This window comes from Pyxicephalus adspersus, chromosome 3 (assembly GCF_032062135.1).
Source record: "Pyxicephalus adspersus chromosome 3, UCB_Pads_2.0, whole genome shotgun sequence".
NCBI classification, from domain to species: Eukaryota; Metazoa; Chordata; class Amphibia; order Anura; family Pyxicephalidae; genus Pyxicephalus; species Pyxicephalus adspersus.
The window spans coordinates 15602573-15626089 of NC_092860.1; the positions used below are offsets into that span (position 1 = coordinate 15602573).

The following is a 23517-nucleotide window of genomic DNA, read 5'->3' on the forward strand; positions in this document are numbered from 1 at the left end:
AAAGGCTTAGAAGCTATGGTGCTGCTTTGGTTCATAGTGGACAGTTGAATTGTAACCTTACCACAAAAATAATCCCTCCATCAAGCTGGGTGGTAGGAGGCTTGATTTAAGAATTATTTTTATGGATTTTTACAAATTAATTTTATAGTTGAAGTGCTTGATTTTTTAGCTGTCTTACCTTTCAATAAATATACCGTCACCAACCTAAAATTGCAGACGAAAGAAAAAAATCAAGTATTACATACAGCATTTTTCCTTTCATTATACAATTTATTATTGACTTGCAATGCATATTCATCTAAATTTGACTTCTTCAGGTTATGTCAGTTCACTAGCACTAGCACTGTTTATCTTTGCACGTCATAGCCCCCTCCTCTTCTGGGAGTGTCTAAATATTGTTTTTGCTGGCCCAGCTCTCTAAGTCCTCCGCTCACCTACATGTTTTTGTAGCAACCAAAGGAGTTGTAAAGAAGAATACTAAATCCTTTCACTTGAGTGATAGCTCAGTCTGCTGCTGTTGCTGACATCACATCCAAAATGGTGGTATTCCACACACACCAGGGGGGTTTTACATGTAAATTACATGCCTAAAATGTAAATAATGATAAAACCTGATGTAAAGATTATTGTTAAAATGAATTTTCTGGTGACAGGGTCTCTTAAGGAATGCATAGTAGTAATTGGAATAGTACTTTATTAACAGATACCTTGGTAAGAGCCTCTTGGTTATGTAATAGTTAATTTTAGGTCTCTCTTTGACAGCCCTGAACATTAATTAGCCATCTCAGAAGAGTAGCACAGCTAATTATTCCTTTTTCTTCCCGGGCATCCTAGCCAATTCCTGGCATTTAGTGTGACAGTGAAACTGGATAACATTTTGAGAGCTGACATCTCAAAAGATAAATGATGCTGTTTGGGCCTTAAACAAAGTATATTTATGTCACATCACAAGTTCCACTCATTTTGTTAGAAAAGGAATAGCAAATTAAACACTTATAACTTATTTTTATGGCTTTTCCACTACCTGTAACATACTAAGATTTTTTATTTCTGTGTTAGAATTTTAATATTCTTTCAGCTTGCTAGCTGCAAAAAGGAATTGAATTCCCTTTTTTTTCTAAAGCTCATTTACAGTTTTCATGATTTAGGAAAATGCAGCAAAATGAGTGCTGAATGTAGTTTACTTATTTATTATTAAACACATCTCTACATTATTTTATGTGGCTTAAAGTAGTATTTTGTGATGTCGTAACTAGGAGGTTGTGGTGTCATTATTCTAACCAAGGAAAGTATAGTTAAAGCTAGAACATCTGTAATAATTTATTCAACCATATATATGGTAAGGTGTAATTAATGGCAATCGGCTGAATACATCGACATTTGTACACAAAGTTACCTTCCAAATGGTTTGTAATTATGTTCAACTAGTTTTCTAATCCACGCATGCTTACCAAAAACCATAACCAGATCCTGATATTTTTTTACATTGTATTTAATGCAACACAGTTTGGATGTCTCTGTAACTGCATAGTGGTGGAATAGAAGATCACTGTTGGATTCATCTCTTTGCTTTATTTCATCCAATCAGCAAACTTTGTTATATTAACAACATTATGAATAAATAAAGCCTTATTAGCTAAAGCCTGATACTGCTGGAATGCACAGAGAATTATAAAACAATAGTTTTTAGAAAAAAAGGATTAAAAAAATTGCAATACTATGTCTGTCTAAGGCAAAATAAATAATGAAAAGTCCAACTTCAGGCTCCACCCTACTCCTCAACTCAGTTTCTTGCTGGAGGTTCTCCACTGTATTTTATGCTTTAATATTTGGTAGTACTTCATCCAGATGTATTTGGATGATCATGTGATGTTCAAAATCCTCTTCAGCTTTTCTCCAACGCTAAGTGGAACATATTTGGAGCATATCTGATGTTATCATTACACAGAGTGCAGAAAACATGGTGGTGCTACCTTAGGGGTCTATGATGCCCTGCGGTCACAGAATGCCCCCAGTCTTTCAGGTTTAATGACTGGCTGTCAATCAACCCATAAATAGGACATTTAGTGAAAAAAGGAATCACTATAGGGTACAGAGAGAAAGTGAGCAGTACAGTTAAAGCTGCTTTTTTAACACCTCTTGAGTTCCTATTCACAAAAACACTGGGACTTGCATGTTGCTCCCCACTGCTTTGTGCAGTATTTATTTTTACTTGAGGGAAGAGAAATTACCAATATTTTCAGACATAGGAAGAACGCAACTTTCTGCTTTCTCAGAGGACTGTGCTGACAATAATCCAATTAGGTATCCAGCCCTGTGTGAGTACTAAGCTGTGCTTTGGGGTTTACACAGGGTTTCCGGCCTTTGCTCCCAGAAAGGATAATGCAATTAGAACCAGTGGAAGTTATGTGATTCACAAGCGAAAAGATTCACTCACATTTTTTGGTATCGAATAAATACTTCAAAGACATCTTCAAAGGCGCCCTAAACCTAAATTTTTAAAATCAGATTCTTTTGTTTTAATTGTAGTCCTAGGCATACATTTCTCTGTCCTATCCTATTCCAGTTTTCAGGCTATAACAGCAACAGAAGCCAGTCTGAGATAAAATCCTGCCAATGCCTCATTTGACTTAGCTCTTGTGTATGCATTTCCCTAAAAAAGAAGTCCTGATTTCATGACATGAATGAAATGTCATTTGCAATGTGATATCAAACGTTTTCAATCTTTTAGATTGTTAGCCCAGTTGGTCCGGGTCCTTTCCTCCTCCTGTGCTTTTGTTTGTATCTGCATACATATATATCCATACTTTGCAACCTCTATTTAATGTACAGCACTACCTAATATGTTGGCACATTATCGAAAGTAGTCTACTAATAATAATATTTTGTGGCCTGACATCACTGTTCATCTCTCTATATCACTAAGACCTGTTGTAACTTTTTTACTTTTGTTTCTACCTCAATTTTAGTCTTAGTTTTCCTGAGAGAGGGATCCTCTTGTTGCTAAAGGTGTGCAGGTCTGGAAACTCATGTGTAGAGAACCCACCTCTTAGACCCTTGTCATATTTTTGTCATTTTGTTTTGTTCTCTAGAGCAGCGGTCCCCAACCTTTTTGGCCCCAGGGAAAACGGGAAATTTCTTTCCTTTCACGGACGGAAATTTCTCTGAGTACCGGGGTGGGGGGTGGGGGGGTGCACAGAGAGAAAAGAGAAGACATACTCTGGCGTCTTCTCTTTTCTCTCTGTGCACCTCTGCTGCTTCAAAGCGATCACATGACATCTGACAGCCAATCGAGCTGCATGTCATGTGCTCGCATTGCTTGTACACGGTTGGGGACCGCTGCTCTAGAGCAAACAAAATGCATAAATGTGACAGAAGTGATTGTTAATTTTGACAAATTGTTTTTATTATCACTTTGGATAATGTTGAAACTCTCTCAGGTTTTTAATGTTATCTGTCTCCTATTGGAGAGACTAGTTCAAATTTATATTATTTCAGGAAGGATACTTAAGTTTTGTGAATTGGATTTCCCCTCATTTCGAAGATATTGTGACATTTATAGTCAGAGTTGGCTTGAATGTATTTTGCATGCCAATTGCTAGAAATCATTGCTTGATTCACTGATAATTTGATACAATGGGAACCCTAATGGATAACCCTATAGGATGAATTCTTTTCACTTTGGGGAGATTTCCTCCAATTTTCTGTTGCATCTTTGGGTCAGGAAGTATGGGAAAATCTCTGGAGTGGGGTTCAGGCAGAATAAACCTAAACCGATAGGGGTTTTACCCTTCCCTGCTGTTTTCAAAACTACAAAAAAAGTTTTTGGCTGGACATACAGTTTAGGCATAAAGAGTTCTACTTCAGGCCGGCCACTATTTCAGAAATAGACAGGCGATTGTCCTTCTGCAATAATGTGGCTTACCAGCGTGCTCATTTTCGGGTCTCTGACCATAAAGCTGAGCTGTAAATGTGCCATGTCAGTCTTGGATGCCAAGGAAACCTGAGAATCCCAGCTTCCCTTGGGTATGCCTGGTGGGAATGAACTCCTGTGCATCATCTAAGCATAGCCAATCCAGTGGCTGAAGATGGTTTCCCGGAACAAGATAGCAGCAGCCTGTGATGGAACACAGATAGGTGAGTTGTGTGGCTTTAGAACAAAATAGAATTATCAAGGCCCTAAGCTGTTAGGCTGTGTTTGACTATGCTGTGCCTTTAAAAGGGATCTTTCAGTAATATAACAAGTGTGTATTAATGAATTCCAGATATATCATAACCAAAATCATTTGTCAAAAACACTCCTTGAGCAGTGAAAGGCTGCAGCAGGGGATGATCTCTGTCAGGTATTTGTGATAAAAGCAGAACTACACAAATACCCAGGATTTACATGATTGTGACCATCCTCTCAATCCAGAACAAAGATGCTTTTGCTAGACTATGCCTGAACAAAGATGGTGCCATCCTTTATAAACTTCAGCTAGGAGTATTATCAGAGGAGTACCGTGTCTCTGTAATAAATACCAGTAATTGCTACACAATAATTAGCCTTGATGCATTTCAACCTAAATTCTGATCACTCCTTGAAGTATTGTGTGCCCTCCTCCAGAATGTAAGATTCAAATTGCCTTGTTTGTGTTGTATGTAATATGGCTGGCAGAGGAATGGGCACATGATCCGTAAGAAGCACCTTTCTGTGACTTCAACAGCATCCAAAAAGATATGTATTGATTCCTCTGCTTTGCACACCCTTTAAAATAAACAAGCATTCAACCCCCTAGTTGGGCACTGTTTAATCCTTCAATAATGAATGATCGCAGTTAGGCTTCAACATAAAAAATATTTAAACTCAAGTTTAACTCCTCAGTATTGTCCAAAAACTGACTGGCCCTTTAATGACAAACCTTGAACTTCTGCATCTGTTGCCCAGAAACTTCTGGTTATGACAGTGCACTGTATTACACATTTTGACAGGAAATTCCAAAGATTGACTACTCTTACTGTAAAGCAGCATTTGGAATTATTCTGCTGCATGTGCCTCCCGCTTGTGAGTTGGCATTCGTCTCTTTGTGAAATATACATCCTTCCTGTAAATCTTTTTACAAAAGTAAAATATAATAAAGCAGTATCGCCCTCCCCTCTTCCTATATATATACCTAGTGGTGCTGAAGGTGAGTTCTGCATTTTTTATTTGTACCATGCTATATTATAAAGAACAGAAAAAGAATAATGTGATCGGGTTTTATCATTATAATAGATCAAAATATAATGGATGGAAAAGGACAGATAAAATGTAAGGGAAGCAAAAGACAAAAAGAACTAGACGCTAAAAAAAGGTGGTTGTGGTATGAGGTGAGCAAAAAAAAAGGTGAGCAAAAAAAATGCAAATTTTTAAATGTAATAAAATAAGATAAGATTGGACAGAAATTACTGAAAGGGACAAAAGATCATAAAAATGCAAAGACCTAGATAGATCACATTAGACCCTGATAGGTTTTTGTGTCTATGTAGAATGCTTCATTAAACTATAAAGTCTTCTCAAGATATTTCCCAAAAAGCATAAGCTACATTTAAATATCACTCACTTTGTAGTTTGTTAAGCTCTATATGAGAAGGGTCCTCTTCTCTTCCTGTGTCATCATCATTTGTACTTGCCAGGTATGCAAATTTATCATCTGCAACTGCGATTTATTGTACAGCATTTTGAAATATGTTGGTACTTAAATAAAGGTTACCAATAATAAAAATAATAAATGCAATTGATTTTCAGTTTAATTATTATATTTGATATAAGTGTTGGCTGTCAACTGAAAATCAATTAACTGTATTAAACAGAAGCATCAATATATGCATTTTTTTTTTATATTGGTTGTTTTCAATTGATTGAACTGCAAATCAGTTTCTATATATTTCATTCTATCATTTAATGTAGATAAGCACCAGGTTTGATTAATTAGGTCTTAAAAACCTCTCGGATACTTGTATGACCTATGGAAATTTTCTGATTAAAAATTATCACTTTATGGTTGCTTTTATGAAGTAAAAAATTTGACAGCTGATTTGAACAGGAAAATCAACTTGTGTATGGCCAGTATCAGGGAAAACCTGTTGAAGCTGGGCTCACACACCGATTCTATCTAGAATCTAGTACATAGGGCCTGATTTAATAAAGCTCTCCTAGGCTGGAGAGGATACACTTTCTTCAGTGAAGCTGGGAGAACTCCTTGCACTTAGGATTTTGCAGTGATGTGCAGGTTTATTATGAAGTATTTATTTTCCCTATAGCCTTACCTGCATTCTTTGAGCATGACATTGATATTACATTGAGCATTTGTTGAAATGTTAGTAAGGGCTCATTCCCACTAGTGAGCTACATTAATGCAAAGTGCAGCAATGCACATGACATGCATTGGAGAGGCATTCATTGTTAATGGACTTCCATACTAGTGCAGCACGAACTACATTTCTGTGTGATGTGGTGTAATAGATTACCAAATCAAACTAATGCATTGCAGTGCTTGTGTGAAAACACAGTGCACTGATGTAAGTGGAAAACCCTTAAGCCTTTCACATCGAACTGACCCATTGTGGTGCATTACTACACATGCTTTGTGTAGTATTTTAAATGTTAATATGCATTTTATTAACATAAACCATCAATTCAGTATTGAGTATTTTTTAAATACTGAAGCTGTTCTGTTGGCATCTACAGCAATTGTGAACTGGGATGACCGGTACTGTAATACAACAAACAGATTTATCAGTTTTACCAGACATTTTTACAATGCATGGGGAACATTCTTTCAACAACGCATCCAAAAATAAACAGAAATCAAGCAAACATCAATATAGAACAATATACATTTTGCATGTAGCTTAACGGTTAAAATGCCATACTTACCTTTATAGGTACTAGTGCCAAAAACACAAAGTCACGTTACAGTTGACTGAGATTTATGCACCAAGAGTGCCTGTGTTATTTTTACACTGGCATTCATGATCAACCACATTAATCGGCATAATCAACCACATTTCTAGGTTCAACATTCTGACTCACTAATTTACAATGTAAACTCTCAGCCTCATTCAAGATAAAGAAATACTTTGTCAGTAATAAGGTACCATCACGTGCCCATGAATGATATGTTTATTCTTGAGAACATAAAAAAGAACAATTGACTTAAGCTGAATCACATTTTTCTAAAGAACTTGTGTCGGTTGTGAAATACCCATTTTAAATGTTCACACAGCCTGCTGTGATAAACCTCTCATTTGAAAGCAGAAGTGATTGCACAATTGCACAATTGTAATGTTTTGGTGGTAGTTCTTATTGTTTGGGAGGTCACTAATGTAGAAAATAATAATTTAAACCCAAAACTGATAATATTGCAGCTAGTGGGTGCCAACATATTGAGTTGCCCAGTGGCTGCTAACAAACCATAGAGCCTTCAGCAACACATACTTCTTTTAAGTCAAAGTGCTGTCAGCTTTCTTACAGCCTCAGATTTAGACTAAGAGTGTCTAACATTGAGGCTGCCTAAAGTTGACTTAATCCTACCCACCCTGATAGCAATAGGCCTAGGCATAGTCTAGGACCTACGTAAGGTGTATTGTTGCCTTATGTGCCTAAAAACAGGCCTGGGTGATTGCACGTTTATATTTAAGGTAACCTTAATGCAAGTATCACCTCCTGAATTATTCTTAGCAATGAATGGAGAGTTTACTGGAAAGGGTGTGATTTAAGCCATCAGTGCTTAATGTAACAAGATGGCCGCTACAAAAGCAGGTTGTATGTTCTACACAAACCCACTGAGAATTGAAATAATAAAAAAATAATTAAAAGTTTACATACTTTATGTTGTTATAGAAAAAAGGCAAACAAATCAGTATCCAGGCTAAACAATGACAAAACAATTATGTTTTATGGCACTGCTAATTACTTAAAATAAAGGTTTAAGCGTGTGGAAGCAAGTAAAAAGAAGTGCCACTCAACAGATATGACTGGACAAAAGTCAGGGGGATGTGAGTTATGAAAGATCCAAGTATTACCACAGTTCTTTCAATTTCTCAGTATGAAAGTGGTATGTTAGAAATTAAATAATCCCTGGATAGTTCTAGTGCCATCAATTTTGATCATGTTTTAAACATTTTATGGGTGTGTACTGTGTTTATTTGTGTAGTTTTCTACTACAAGTATTACTTTATTTAGGAATTATTTGGACTAAAAGAGTTGGGGGTTAGAGTACCAGCCATTTAAATAGACTAGATTATTACAGAACTTTGATGGAGGGCTAGGATTAATGTTAGGGGGGTTAGGATTTATGTGCATATCGACCTTATTCAAAATATACTCAGTATATAAAGTATAAATAATAAAGTTGAATTCCAGCTAAAATGCACAGTATTTTTATATATTTATAGGAAAGCTGTTTTACCAACCAAATGAACTGAGTTATAAATGTAACTATTGTTAGTGTAGATAGCATTATCTACAGAGCACATCTGACAAAAATTGCATGTCCAGTTCTAATTCATACCAGTGGATATAATGTCAGTACCTGATAACAAACCCTATTCTGTCCCTAGCATTTGAATGTTGCAACAGAAATCAAGACTCATCAGACCAGGCAATTTTTTTTAATTCTACTCTTGAACAATTTTGGTAAAAATCAATTGTCTTCTTGGGTCACTGTACTTAGCGGAAACCTAACCAATAACCACATCATATCCAAAGTCACTTAAATTCTCTTTTTTTTTTAAATGTAATTTTTTTTTTAGTAAAAATTTTCAGCAAAATAAAAAAAAATAGAAAGAAAAAACAGGAACATACAAAAGTCTGAACAAAAACATCAGGCATTACTTTCAAATTGGTGTTTTAACATAAATTAGGTATAAACAGCAGGAAGTAAATACAATTTAATAGTAATTAGGCTATGGGTAAATCATTTTTTTCTCCATCCTGATGCTGGGTTTTAACTTCAGCAAGTCATCAAGAAAATGATAACTTGTGTTTGGCTGATATTTGCCTTAAACATGGCGTGAAAACTAACAGTTAAACTAGTTGAACCTAATAAAGTGTCCAGAGAGTGTATAATGTGTGTGTATATATATTTATATATATATACCTAAATTGTCAATAAATTACACTTTATTTGATGTAGCTTTGTAATACTCACCTGTGTGAAGGCGCATTTATTTAAAAATAATGCTCATAACATCAAATTAACATCTACTTCTACATTAACTATCAGTAAATCATTGCTTTTTATCTAAACATTTTTAAAGGGAACATCTGACCTGCAAATTGATCCATAAAGCTGAAGGGGAGAAGAAAATTATTTATGCAGTTGCCTCGTCAGTGTCTGCATAAATTCTCAGTACTAATAAACAACATAGCATGTTTAAAACCTGTGAATACTCTGAGTACAGTATTTATTATCAGCAGGGGAATCTAAATTACTACCTACATTTATTTCATGATACAGTGCGATAGTATCAAAATCATATATCCACCAAGCCAGACTGTAGTTGCATATGCAACTTTTTGTCATAGTGAATAACACAAAGACGTTCCTTGCTTCCAGTCCTGACCATCCCTCTGGTCCTGGCTCAAAATTTACTATACTTATTAGAATGAGAGGGTGTGAGAGAAGCGATGCTAAAGTAGTGTGGGTGCAGGACAAGCATCGGCTAAATTTAGGCGCTGCTCTGGTCCAATGTCTGCATTGGCGTTCCAAACCTCATGGCTGCACCACTAAGAAGGTTGTCATTAAATGGGCCCTGTGCCTGCTCTGGGCCCAGTTCTAGGTAACTTCTATGTAATCTCTTGTCCATGTAAGAATGAAACAAAATTACTTTTGGTATGTTACCCTCCACTTACTAGGTGGTTGTATTACAAACAGTGGATGTGCACATCTGCTGGCTCTGGCCTGCCCCTTTCTGTTCATGTGTCTAATTATTGGCTACTGCCACCTATGGTGATGAGACAAGAATATGGCACATGGGTTGGGAGGAGGAGGGCAAGAGCCAGCAATCTTGGATAGGGTTTACAGTTTGCATTATCCCAGAAAATTTGCTCAGCACTAGCCAGACTATATTTAGACTGGCAGGGAAGTTGTGGTGCTGTTACAACGTCCCTATATCACTGAACCACTGCCTTGGGAAAGACATCACATGTAGTGTCCACCCACGGCGGCCCAACAGGGAAAGAATGGAGAAGCAGTGTGTGGTTCAGTACTTGTCTCTACTGCCCGCTGTCAAATGTGCAAGATGACAGCCATCAGGAGCTGTGAGGGAACACTTATTCTTCCACAGGTCTGAACCTGTCCTAAATTGTGGGAGTAGTAGGGCTTTTATATTAGGCATCAGAGGTACCAGCGATTTTTAATAAAAAGCAGTGGCAAATGGTACAGTGTTTTAGGTGATTAAATGTCTAGTAAGGATTTAGATATATCATACACTTCTGACACTAAATGTCGACATAGACACTTGTAGTTTCCAATGAAAGCGTATGTGACTGGGTGACAACACAAGAGCACAACTGGGAGGTAGGAACAGAGCATTTGTTACAGGAATAACAAAAAAATATTTTAATGAAAGCTGCAGATTTTGAAAGATTGTAAATTACATTAACATCTTATAGAAATTTAATAAGATTTTAGTGACTGTGTTTAAATATGGTTTTATTTTTTGAGTATAGGTCTGCTGCATAATTTGTCTCATTGCTTTTATTAGGTTCCATACTGAACTGAAATGAACAGATGCACACAGCCAGTACCTTAGGGTATGCTAACAGATGGATCTACAGTATTTTTCCTCTATAGCATGGTAACCTTTATTGTTATTGGTATCATGTTATTATACATATTATATAAAGATTCAAAAAGCACATTCAGTTTATTACATTATTTCTATATCTACTCTATACTACTAATATGATTAATAGTGTTATTATTAGACAGTCCAGCATGTTCAATAAGAGTTTGTCGATTCTTTGATTTATTAGACAGTATGTCACAAGTGTAATCATGCAGTACCGATATCTTTACTATGTCCATCATTCAATGTATAGATGTCTTTATAGGGTTGTTGATCACGCCTAAATCACTGTAAAAAATGCTCTAGGGGGTTAGTGATGAACAGCACATTAATTCCTGACCCATAGAAAGCTGATGTGCGCTGGTGACAGCTCTGTGGGTGTATGAGTGGGAGGACTGCACAATGTCACCTGCTTCCTAACTTCAGCATTCATGTACTTCACACAGGGGCCAATCTGTCCTCTGACTAAAACACAGGGTCCAGCCAACACATCAATAACAAGCTAGTTAAACTTCTACTGGTCCCTGTGTGAGGCATTAACAGGGCTCTCCAGACTGAACAGGACCCAAACATCTTGTCCCCATCTGTTTCTTAGTGACAGCTACATTGAAAGGAGAAAGAATAGACAGAGGAACGAGAGAGTGGGTGGATTAAAAGAGGAGGACAGAGGCTAAATGAGCAAGACAGAATTGTCTGAATTAGGGCAATTATGTTGTTCAACAGAAAAAAAGGCATTTCTATCCAACACACTAAAAACAAATGCTGACTAGCATAAGGAGTGTGTAAAGTACTGAGAAGTTTCTCATTGTTTCTTTTATCTATCTATCTATCTACTTATCTATCTAGAAACAGATATTTAGAGAGAGTCATTAACCAACAAATATATGTTCTGTAATTCATTATGTCTTTGTGTAAGGTTCCAACCCTCCTAACTCAACATTAACAATGTAATGTACAGTATATATACAGTCTCTTAGTTGATCATACAAGCTTTCAATACAGATACCTAATAGTCAGATCACAAGTTAGTGATTTACTGCCAACATCCCAAGAAATTTAGGAAAATACACAACAAATATTTTAACTGGACTTTAAGGGCAGTTCATATACACTAAAAATTTTACAAAAAAATAAACACCAGCCAAACCAGGGGTGTCAAAACCTGGCCCTCAAGGTTCTTTCTTTTTGGCCCCACTTAGAATTCCGAAAATAAACTACATCTGGCCCGCCCGCCCGCGTTACCACCTCACATCATTTTCAATACAGAGACATTACTGTACACCAATAATGTGACACAAAGCCTAGGCAATGATCACATGGTGTTTGACTACCAGGGGCATTGTGTTTGTTTTAATCCATTAGAGACTGCATAGTGTATTATTTAGTGTCTGACAAACTTGTGATGCGAGAGCATGAACAACACCCAGCCTGCATAGAGAGAAATTAGTTTTTTCAACCCTAAAGCAAGTGTAGAGGGGTTTGCTTTTGTGAGTTATGGATGATGTAGTAAACTTCAATTTTTTCAATAAATTTTTAAATTTAAGTTTGGCCCCCGACTTGGTCTAAGTTTTTAATTTTTACCCTCTGTGTATTTGCTCAATATGTTAGCCAACAAACCAAATCTCTAGACTTGTTGTGAAACTGAGACACATTTTTTGACAATCCGACGCGCAGAAGTGATCCTGCTTCATCGGGGATTATGCATGTACAGATCATCAATACATTAAGCACACTAAAGTACAATACAAATAAGCATGTGATTAGTTACTTCATATGGATTTAACTCATATATTATATACAATATTTGAAATCAAGAAATAATGAGAAGAAATATTAACATAAATGCTCCATATAAGTACATACCAAAAAGTGTGTCTTCTCTTGGGGTTTGTTTTTGCTGCTGAGAGATAAACCCCTCAAATTCAGATCTCCAATTATATCCTTTCTTCAAAAATCAGTATGCAAGTGTTTTCTGTTTTTCTGTTTAGGTGGTGTGAATTTTACCTTTTTATATACATATGTGGATTAAGATTTCCCTTTTTCTATATATTGTATGTTATAATAAAAATGGATTTTTTTGTAAAATTTATAGTGTATGTGAACTGCCTTTAAAGTCCCGTTAATATATTTGCCGTGTATTTTCTTCTGCTCATACAAGCTGGTCAAATCATTGCACATGTAATTGCAGAGAAGATTTAGGGTTTGTTTACATGGACAGTTCTCTAATGGTTAAGACCATGATTCTGTAAACCTCATTATGGAAATTTTTTTTTTCTGATGGTGTTATTGGTGCTTTTATTGCTGGTGTGTTGATTTTCAGGTGTTTGTTAAATTAAGTGGTTGACTTTGGAGTTTTGAGAGGCTTTGAGTCCTGTAAGTGGCTTCCACAGACCTAAATAGGAATGGTTTTCAAAACCTGCTAAGAATTTAAAAAGCAAAATTTAGGTGGTGAAAGATGATTCTAAAGCATTTCTACATAGAAATGGAGTGTTTCCAGTTTTGAATACTATTCCAGTACCTGGCTAGACAAAGTTCCTATACCCTTTTTCAGTATTTAATAAATGTCCATCAATCACTATAAACAGCTGTATCTAAATGCAATTAAATGATCAGCAGTTGTTTTTGGGGACCAAAAGCAGCAACTGTTCTGCGATTCTCCTGTCAATATGAACAACCCTTTGGCTACACAGAGCTTTTTGCGTGTACTTAAGTTTTACAAAGAAAAATACCAGGAAGCAGGCAAAGCAACTTTTTGGATAATTTGGTATTTGGAAAAAGATATATGCACTTCACATGTAACAGTGTTTGAGTATCATAATAAATCAAGCACCCAAAGCTGAATTGTGGGAACCCGCAACATCTTTTTTTTTGGCTCACAAAAGGGTCCTTTTTTTTGGGCCCTAAATATAAATTGCAGCTGGCCCACCTCTGCATTGAAATGGCCCCACTACTACAATTCCCGGCATCACTCCCGTCTAAAAAACCAGCGGGCTCTCTGCCTCTGCGTGGCCCCACATTGGACTGATTTAAAGACGCAGGGAATTGTAGTAGCGGTGCTATTTCTCTATTATGGGCTTGTTTCAGATTGAATGTTAAGCAAAACCTCTTTGTTTCCATATGAAAAGGTTTTATATCCACTGAGAAGTTCAAATTTTTTTCAATAAACTCCAAGATTGGCCCACGACTTTCTCTAAGTTTTTAATTTTGGCGCTCTGTGTATTTGAATTTGACACCCCTGCCCTATACCCTTGGAAATTCAGCTTGGGAACAGTACCCTATGTTGTGGGCAACGTACAGGGCTATTTTAAACTATTACATGCATTGATTGGCCTTTTTAGTGTTGCATATATTAGTTTTAAACTCTTACTAGTCAGTTGCTTTAGTGCTGCAGGTGGAGACAAAATTACACTAAACTGAAGGACCTGGCAAGAGGTCAATGGGCAGAATTTGATTTCTGTGGAAAATCAATAAGGTACAAGTACAAAGAATGTCATTGGGCACACAGTGCTATATTGAGAATATTTTTTAAGTTTAAGCTTTGCATTATTGCAGCTTATATAGAAACTTTTTGCATGGTGGACCCTTGAAGTAACTTACAGATCTTAGGTAACCCTTACTATATCTGCAGCTCACAGTACACTAGCTTGGTCATTGGGAAGAATGCCTCTTATATTGCTGGCCAGTAGAAAGTATGTCACCCTTACAGATAGCCAAAAAGATTATTGGTGTCAGATAAACTGACTTAAGAGGCACAAAGTGCTCATTGCTCAAGGAACCCTCAGCAACCTCTGGTACAGAACCTTGGTTGAGAAACACTGCACTAAAGAGTTATTGATCTGCAATGAGCTAACCTGGGTAATCCATTGATTCTGCAGGTCCGTTTCCATTTATTTACCACCTTTGTTTCCGGGTATGCTTTTTCACCCAGCTTCACTGATGAAAGTATATCCTCTCTAGCCTTGGAGGACTTTAATAAATCAGGGCCACTGTCTCATATGTTTATTTAAAATTACCAATGAAACAACTCTAGATTCTTTTTAAAAACAAACTTTGCTTCTTTTTCCTAACTTACACCCGTGCAAGAAGCAATAGAAAAGCCAAAAGCTGGGAAACATGAACCAGAGAAAAAAACACTTTGGAAAGTAATACATTGTAGTTGTTTTCATCTGTGTAACATTTCTAATCATTACTGCTTTATTCACTTCAACTTAGGTACAAAATTATTTAAAGCTATTGGGCACCGTAGGTTCAGCGAGACTCTACATATTCACAAATAACCGCAATCCTATTGCTGTCTGTTCTGGCCTCCTCACAGATAAGTCAAGAGCCGCTCTCAAATGCAACCTCCCTGCCCTCCGTTACTGTCTTCCCCAGGGGCTCTGAGCGCCTCTATAACTCTGAATTAGGGAGACAGTTCTCACTGCTTGATACATGAGGCTCCGGGGACAGAAAAATGAAGGTTATGCACTCAGCACGATATCAAATAGAGCTGAGAATTAACGGCGGTCATTTAGCTGCAGAAAGGAGTGAGGCAATCATTAACCCCTGCAATGACCTGTATACACCATGCTTTATGTGCAATACAGATACATTCCTTCACCAATACAGTAAAACATGACATGCGGCCTCAGTTGACTGCAATAATATCAGATATAGAGCCTATGTAGTTAAGTTAGAAATATAAACCAAAAAGTGAATTTCAGAGAATCAAATCCAGGATACTCACAGTGAGCATTATCTTTGCTTCACCAATTTTCTGCCTGAAAGTTGAAAATGTATTGGCCGTCATAGGCAACATCTCTGCTTCTTCACTTGTTTTGGCTAGTAGTGGAAATGAGGGATAGCTACAGCATGCAGAAAGGGGTCTTTGATGCGAGAGCTGTAAATATTTGAAATTGCCTTTACTAGGATTGAATAAAGTGTATAGAAAGGGGTTAAATGTGTTTCTAAATGCATAAAATATAATTTTTACAGTACAACATTTTGAATGTTTATTCGCCCTATTAAAAATATAATTTATGACATTTTCTCTCATCAAACATAAAACTTTATACAGTAGCATAACACGGTCATAGCAATAGCAATAAAATAGCAATGTTGTGAAGTGGACAAAGACATTAGAAACTGGTTTTACTTTAAAATTCAAACACCCATTTGTATGTAATCAGCAGTGAATAATCAAAGGTTTTGGCACACATAATTATTCAACATGGCTGCATCCACGGTAAATTTTGTATTACAATGCAACATTAATCTACGCACTGACAGACTTGGCAAAAAAGTTACTTTGTCTAATTAGTGAACTGTTGCATGTTCAAGTGTTCTTTTCTATGTGACAGATTCTGTTTAATCCAATACCTTGTACCAGTCTCAGACATCAATGGCTGCTTACTATAAATCTTAATGGTTGACATGGAAATCATTCATCACTTAGGACCTGTTAGTTATGAGAGGGAAAGCATCTACATGTTTTTGTCCTGCATTCTGCCCCCTGCTGGGCCTGCATCCTGCAGAGAGTTAAACTTTAACTGCTCCCTACTGGCCTTACAGTAGCCTGAGAATCCAGCAGACTCTGAAGTCCTCTCACCAGTTTCCCTATTATATACCACCCTGTTAACTATTCTTCTCCTAATCAATTAGATGTGTCCTGAAAGAGCCCCACAATCCGTTTTTTTATGTTCTCCACCTCCTAGTTAAGATAGATTAGACAGTGTAATATGATAAATTACACTTAAGCTAGTACATGGCTCTCTGTTTTACAGAGTTAACATACTGCTAAAAGGCAGTATATTCCAATTAATGCCCTGGCAATTATTCACAAGAAAAACTTCCTTTTAAAAGGATGGTGTTGGATAAATGTAAAATAAAAATGGAATTAAACACTGGTCATGTATGAGGAGAAAAGAAAAAGAGCTTTTAAAAGTGTTTATTAAAAAACAATTCATGAGAGTAAAAAAAGATTAATTAAAAAGTTTAAATTATATTTCCCCAGCTGCTTATATTTTAGTGTTTAACGATACACATGTAATTAGTTAATTATTATTATATGTAATTAGTGGGGCTGATTTATTAAAGTTCTCCAAGGCTGGAGAGGTCACACTTTCATCAGTGAAGCTGGTTCGTCAAGCAAACCTGGAATGTATCTGGTCCAGGATTTTTACTGCCAGAAAACCTTGTTAGATCATTATTTCTTCCTTTTAGATAAGTTGGTATGCAAGCATCTGCACACGTCTGCCTTCTCTCTCTGTTCCCCAGCATATACGTCAGTGTTCAGATGACCTGATATTTATGTTCAAATATAGTTAGACCAAAAGTCCAAAATCCTCAGAACGTTGGATTTTATCTGCACAAAGGTCCTCTGATGATAACGGCTAGCTCAAAATGACACCTTCTCTTCATTTCCCTACCATTCTATGTGCCACTAAAATAAAATAAAAAAAAAATCCCCTTTGTGGATATAACTGAGTATATGACTCTCCTTCCCCTTTGTGGATATAACTGAGTATTTGACTCCCCTTCCCCTCAATGTTACATTCTGGTGCTTGGGCAACTGGCCAGTCAAGCACCCTCTTCTTTATATGGGAGCATGGAAAAAGTCCCATGTGGGTGTAAACTAATAATGACTTACAGGTCTTTCCAGTTTTGAACAAAGCATGAAGATACAGAGGGAAGGTAAGATGGACTTACTGAAGGGATCAGCTTTAAAGTGTAAAGGTACATAAAATAGTATATTTTATTACTATTATACTATTAAAATAGTAGCAACATATCATATCAGTATATCTCGATAGCCTTTACATTTTATAGTTACAAAATAGCACTGAGAAAAAAGATACAAGTATACCTGGTAAATGAGAGTGGGCACCAAACAAAATGGATGAAGAGCTGTGGGTATAATAGCTCCAAAACGGTTAATCATTTCCCAGGGTCTATAGCCCTTTTAAGTTCTTCCTCTTAATTTGCTAGCGGGCTCATTGCAAAGAATTTCTTCATAGCCGGGCACAATTAAAAACAAAAGCAATCAAAAAATAAAGCATAAAATACATGAATCGAAGAACATTAGGGTGAATTAATGGGCTACACAAAAAAAGCAGCTCACATAGAATCTCCTCCCCTGTTTCATTTCACGGCTCCCAAGGGAAAGTAGAAAGAGAGATTGAGGATAGTGAAGAGAGGGAAGAGAAAGCTTGGCACAATAAAAGAGGGACGATAGTGGAGGATGACCATTTATAAAACAGGCATTACTTTCTATGAGGCAAGTTTAACTGACAATTGCTTTTATGTACGTTCAGAAAAATATCCATACTACCTTATATACAGATATGTTTGTTTGTGACACACAACTCATTTTTGGACAAATACCAGTGTGCAATAACCAATCATCATTTACCATTTGGACTATAATGTTATGAAAGAAACCTGGTTGCTTTGGGTTTTTGGTCTTCTTTACTATTGTATTATCATTGTAATATAAAAATATGCCTTTTTTTTTAATATTGTCTACTGATATCAGTAAAATATGTGTAAAGACACATATTAGGACATTGACAGAGCTCAGAAAATGTCCAGAAATACATTCCTTGCTTCCCACACTGCAACCAAAAACAACATTAAATTATTTTGACATAGTTCTAAGTGTCTCCACTTTTAACATGGGGGAACCATTGAAATAACTTTGAGCTCTTAGGGTACCCCTGATATAATTATTATATCCAAAGCTCACAGTACATAAGTGTGGTGGTCTATAGGAAGAATGCCTTGTACATGTGGGAAGAATGTCAGCCCTACAAATAGCCAAAAAGATATTGCTGTCAGTTAAACTGACCTGAGAGGCACAAATTGCTTACTGTTCAAGGAACCCTTAGAAACCTCTGTAGAAACCATAGGGTTCCACAGAACCCTGGTGGAGGAACATTGGTTCAGAATGCTGTGGCGCATTGATTTGGTTCTCTGATACATACAGTGAGCAACCACAAAAGAATTTTGCAAAAAGTAGAATGAATGAGCAAAGTAGACATGAATAGCCGGCTGCAAAGTACCACAGACATAAATGAAGTGTAATGATAGGAGCTCAGCAGCCTGTTTCACTGAAATTCAAGGATCAGAGGATCTGGTGCTTTGATATATTATTACACAGTATTTATATAGCGCCGACATATGAAGCAGCGCTTTACAGTCCACTATGGACGTTTAGGTCCATGGTCATGTCACTAGCTGTTACTCAAGGGGGTTCACAATCTATGTAGCAAATTGTGTTTTGCCTGGTGTTCCCTTTTAAACTAGATTGTTTATATTGGTAAGGTGTCACTTCCTGAAATGCATAGTTGCTTGCATGCAAGAGAGGTGTCAAGTGTGTGACCCCATGTCTACACAGTAATCATGGTCTACTATTATTGCTGAGTTAGGGGTCACACTATTCTCTGCAGCCTTTTCTGCCTCAGGCTATTACAGCAAAGGTCACAAGCTCTGATTCCAAAGGTCATTGCCAAACCAATATGCCATGTACTTGAACCACTGAAGCATATATATAACATATATGGGCCGCAGGGAGACTATACACAAAGTTCAATTAGCTTTCTATGCAAAGGTATGTATGTGTGAAATCAGAGAAATAATATGAAGTCCACTTGTGTCTAATAAGCACCAGTTCAGCAAATAATGTATGAATGGAAAAAAAAATCCAAGGAATTGTTTTCTTCATTAGAGTCGCTATAGTTTTTTTCCTTTCTGTTTTCAGATCTAACTGGTTTTAGGGCATGGGTCATCAAAGTTGAGGCTCACTTATGTTTTTGAACATTGTGGAATGCATACATCTGTAGTGCGATGGGCTTGATTACTGGTGCTGCAACTAAGGCCTTTGCCTGTAACATAATAACTGGTCTGCTTCGTAACAGGCAAGAGTTTCTGCCATAGGACCAATGCCTTTTTACTAGCTATAATACACTGCTTGCTTTTGGTTTCAAAAGGCACAGTAAGTTAATCCAAGCAAAAAAAAATACATCTACAGTTTGGTTTTGTAGAGCTCAAGGAAATGAAGATATTACAATATTAAAATTGTAACCGTGTGGATATTTTAGGCTGGTTTTATGTTAGGGTATTAGGGTAACAGCCTGGCAGCTATTTTTTATAGGGAAAGAACATCACTGGCATCCTCCATGTTTCCACTGTCTGTGTACCATTGAAGAAATTTCCCTTCACTTCCTGTACCAGAAATGGAACAGCAATTAGGGAAATAATTCCAAAGTGAGTGGAATTACCCTCTTAGTTGTTTCCAAACATTTTTTTTTCAGCGATAATCGTCAACAGTACAAATACAGGAGTAAATTTCCCTAATAGGGACACAGACAACCTAAATAACTTGAAAGACCATCTAACCCTTCCCCATGCTAACTAAAATATAAATATTACAAGTTTTTGCCCAGTGGAGATACATTTTGAACAAACTACCAAACCATACCAAAGGAATTGCTAAAAACTGCTGAAACCTGACTGACTACAATGGCTTTAGTATATTCATTTTGAGTTTGGATTAAAAAAAAAAAAATAGTAGGGAATGGTTTAGAAAGCACTTCAATACAAAGTGCACTTATATTTCTTCCTTCTTTACCTTGACCTAAACAACGTACCCCCTTCCCACAGAAACAAAGCTACTTTTATCTAATGTCTGTAGTACCACTGTTTGCATCCAGTATTGTAAGTCTGCATTGATCTGGCCTTGACTGTGGATCAGTCCCCAAAAACTTCCATGGGGCTGTATCCCATGGCCAAAGACAATCTGAGAAGGATATGGGGCTGTAATAGGCAGTCTTGTGGAACTGGATGTAAACAAACAGCAGAATTTGGGGCCTGTTCATATTTTTGCACTTTAGTAACCCATGCAATATTAAACAGTACCACAGTGCACATTTTCTATATTGGCATGCTTTTTCAATTCTAAAAAACATCCCAGTGTAACTTCCCCACACACTGCACGTTAGGATAAAGCAATACAAAGATTTGTGGTAAAAATTGTGCAGATCTGATTTCTGAACAGTTTTGGAGCATCTGGAAGTTATACAAGTGAGCTTCTCTAAAGCATTGTTCAGAAATGTGTGGCATAAATGTCTGTCTATTCATATATACAACAGCAACAAATAATTATTTAAGCCACACCAGCCTGTAACCTACTACCACGTTTATTTTTCCATGTGCTTTTGGAATTATTTTATTGTACTTTATGTTCAGAAGACTAGAATTAGAATATTAGTTATCACTATTGAAATATTCCCACTAACCTCCTGTTCTGGGCACAATTGTGAAACTTTGAATATATCATTACCTACTGCACCAGTGACAGTGGTCACCAAGATACATGAATAGAGTATATGTCTCCAGTGGTGACACACCTGACATAAGGTGAACTTGATAAGGGTTCTATTCATTGTGTAAACTATATTTTAGCATTTGGAAACAATTCCCTAAATTTTTATATTTACTCTAGTTATGGGCAGATCCTCATGGAGGCACTGCTGCCTGCAGGTCCTCCCTCCTCCAGAGTATGTGCGCTGTTCATGGCACTGCCTCTGAGGTTCCATTGATGACAAGGCTGTCTGCAGCAATGTCTGTGCAATCTAAGTGAAGGCCTTTAACATCCATCCTGTGACTCACTAAAGGTTCCTTCTGACTGGCAAAGCTTTGTGGAGAAATGCCATAAAACTCACTTTTTCTTTTTCTGTCCAGGAGCAGCTATCTAAACTCTTGAACATATAAGGAAGTAGTCATGATAAATTCATTGTACTTATGCTGTCATCTGTGTGGTAAGGAAAACATTTTAGGTCTCTTCTGTCTGTAGTTTAGAAGTGCCCCACACTTACTTGGAGTATTAACTAGTGAGTAGTATATGGTCCTGGGTAACATTCTGAAATATGATTCGCACATAAAGAGAATGTTGATACTTTTGAGTACCCTGCTATTACATTTGGCAATATTGTACTGAATTTCACACTTAAGTATTGTGATATTATCACCATAATATTTTTAGCCCTTAACAACTTTATATTTACATTTACAGTCTGCAGTGGTGATGTCACAGGTTCAAGGAAATCATTGTTTTTTGGGCAGTAGTGCTGCTGGCCAAAATCTGGATTTGAATGTTGGTAAGGGGTTGGCAAGAAAGTAAGAAGGCTGGCTTATTGATGTAACCCTTGCAGTATGACATGATTCCTAAACCTAAGTTTAAAAAAATGCAAAGTATCACCTTGTTTACAGTATCACAAAATATTGAATCACAAGATTCAAGTCTTCTATCCCGAGATCTGTCCCCATATTCCTGTCAAACTAGTTCACTTGAATGCTCAATATGAGGTGCGGTTGCCATATGAGATTACGGGCACCCAATTTCAGCCACATTTCTTAGTATCTGTCCAGCACTGAGGAATAGCAGGGTTTGGGAAGGAGAAATGTATCATTTGTCTGTGATTTTTTTGTCATAGATGTTATTAAAATGCCCTAAAAGTGCTCATTAGGATTTTGAACAATGCTCTTATAAATCTATCGAAGTGGTTGACAGGAGAACAAACCATAGGATCTTGCATGAAGCATCTTAAAACAATTCAATTGCAATGCCTGCAAAATCACTAATAAAAAGCCTCTTCAACTGCTCTCACCCTTTTTCTCAAAATAATAAAGGGGATTGGTGCTTTATTGGTGTTTTTTAGCCAGTAAACTGCTACAAAATCACATTTACTGAAAAACTGGAAAAGCCTTCATTTTATAATCACCAAAACACAATCCCAAACTACTGTCTTCTGGCTTCCCAAGGGCCACACAATAAGTACCCAGGCCACAAGTTGGCCACAGAGGCCTTAATAGTGATTATGCTCACCATTCTAGCCAATGTGGCTGATAGCTTTACCACATAACTGGCAATGGAACCACTAATTCATTCCATGGTTTTTATATTCTGCTGTACTTTTTACAGCTTGAAAAATTGTAGTAATATTATGTGCTTTTGACCATCTGAGGGGTTATTTTATGATCTATGGAGTTTTAAAAATAGCCTAATTATTAATAGTCAGTATTTAAACAAATACAGGTATACTTTTCTTCCTAAATATTTCCCTATTAGGTTTTCCCCCAGGAGTAGAAAAGGCTTAAAAGTTCTGTCTTGTTTTAATGGCTACTTGTGTGTCCAATTTGGGGGATTCACAATCTCTGTTTGTCCTGGAGACCATGGTCAGTGAAGGTAAATGTTACAGTTTTCACTAGTATGGGTACTGGGGGTGGGGGGCTGTCAATAGGGATACCCTTTGGGGTGATAACTGGTTAAACAGAGATTGTCCAGGACAGGAATAAAGAGCAAGACCTTAATATAATAATTTGGCATACAATCTGAGTACAATCTGAGTCTGGGTTTGGACAATAAGTGTATACAATAGGTTTTATACCTATTTTGGTATGTGTAAATTGTTACTCCTTTAGGAGATGTCTGCAGAAAAGCTCCTTCTATTTTGATTTATGCATGTCAGGAATTCTGTACATCTATTATCTGGGCTAGCTTGCTAACCAATGTCATGTAAATTGGAGCAATCATGGGCAAAGAGCCTTTGTAGCCCCCCTGCTAGGAGAATGGAGGATGGGTGAAGATATCCATTACATGTATATTCTAAATCCAAAAATTAAAAATTTGTATTTTGTAGATAACCAGCAATCCCATGCCATGCT

The 23517-nt window shown here is 36.8% G+C and overlaps 1 long non-coding RNA gene across 1 annotated transcript in view; it reads left to right on the forward strand.

The window, feature by feature from the left end:
• Window positions 1–5012: 5012 nt before the first annotated feature.
• Window positions 5013–23517, forward strand: part of LOC140327655 (uncharacterized) — a 227372-nt gene continuing 208867 nt past the window's right edge. Inside the window, exons 1-3 of the long non-coding RNA XR_011920063.1 lie at window positions 5013–5168; window positions 5255–5365; window positions 10732–10824. This is a non-coding gene — a long non-coding RNA (uncharacterized lncRNA). The remainder of the gene's footprint in view (window positions 5169–5254; window positions 5366–10731; window positions 10825–23517) is intronic.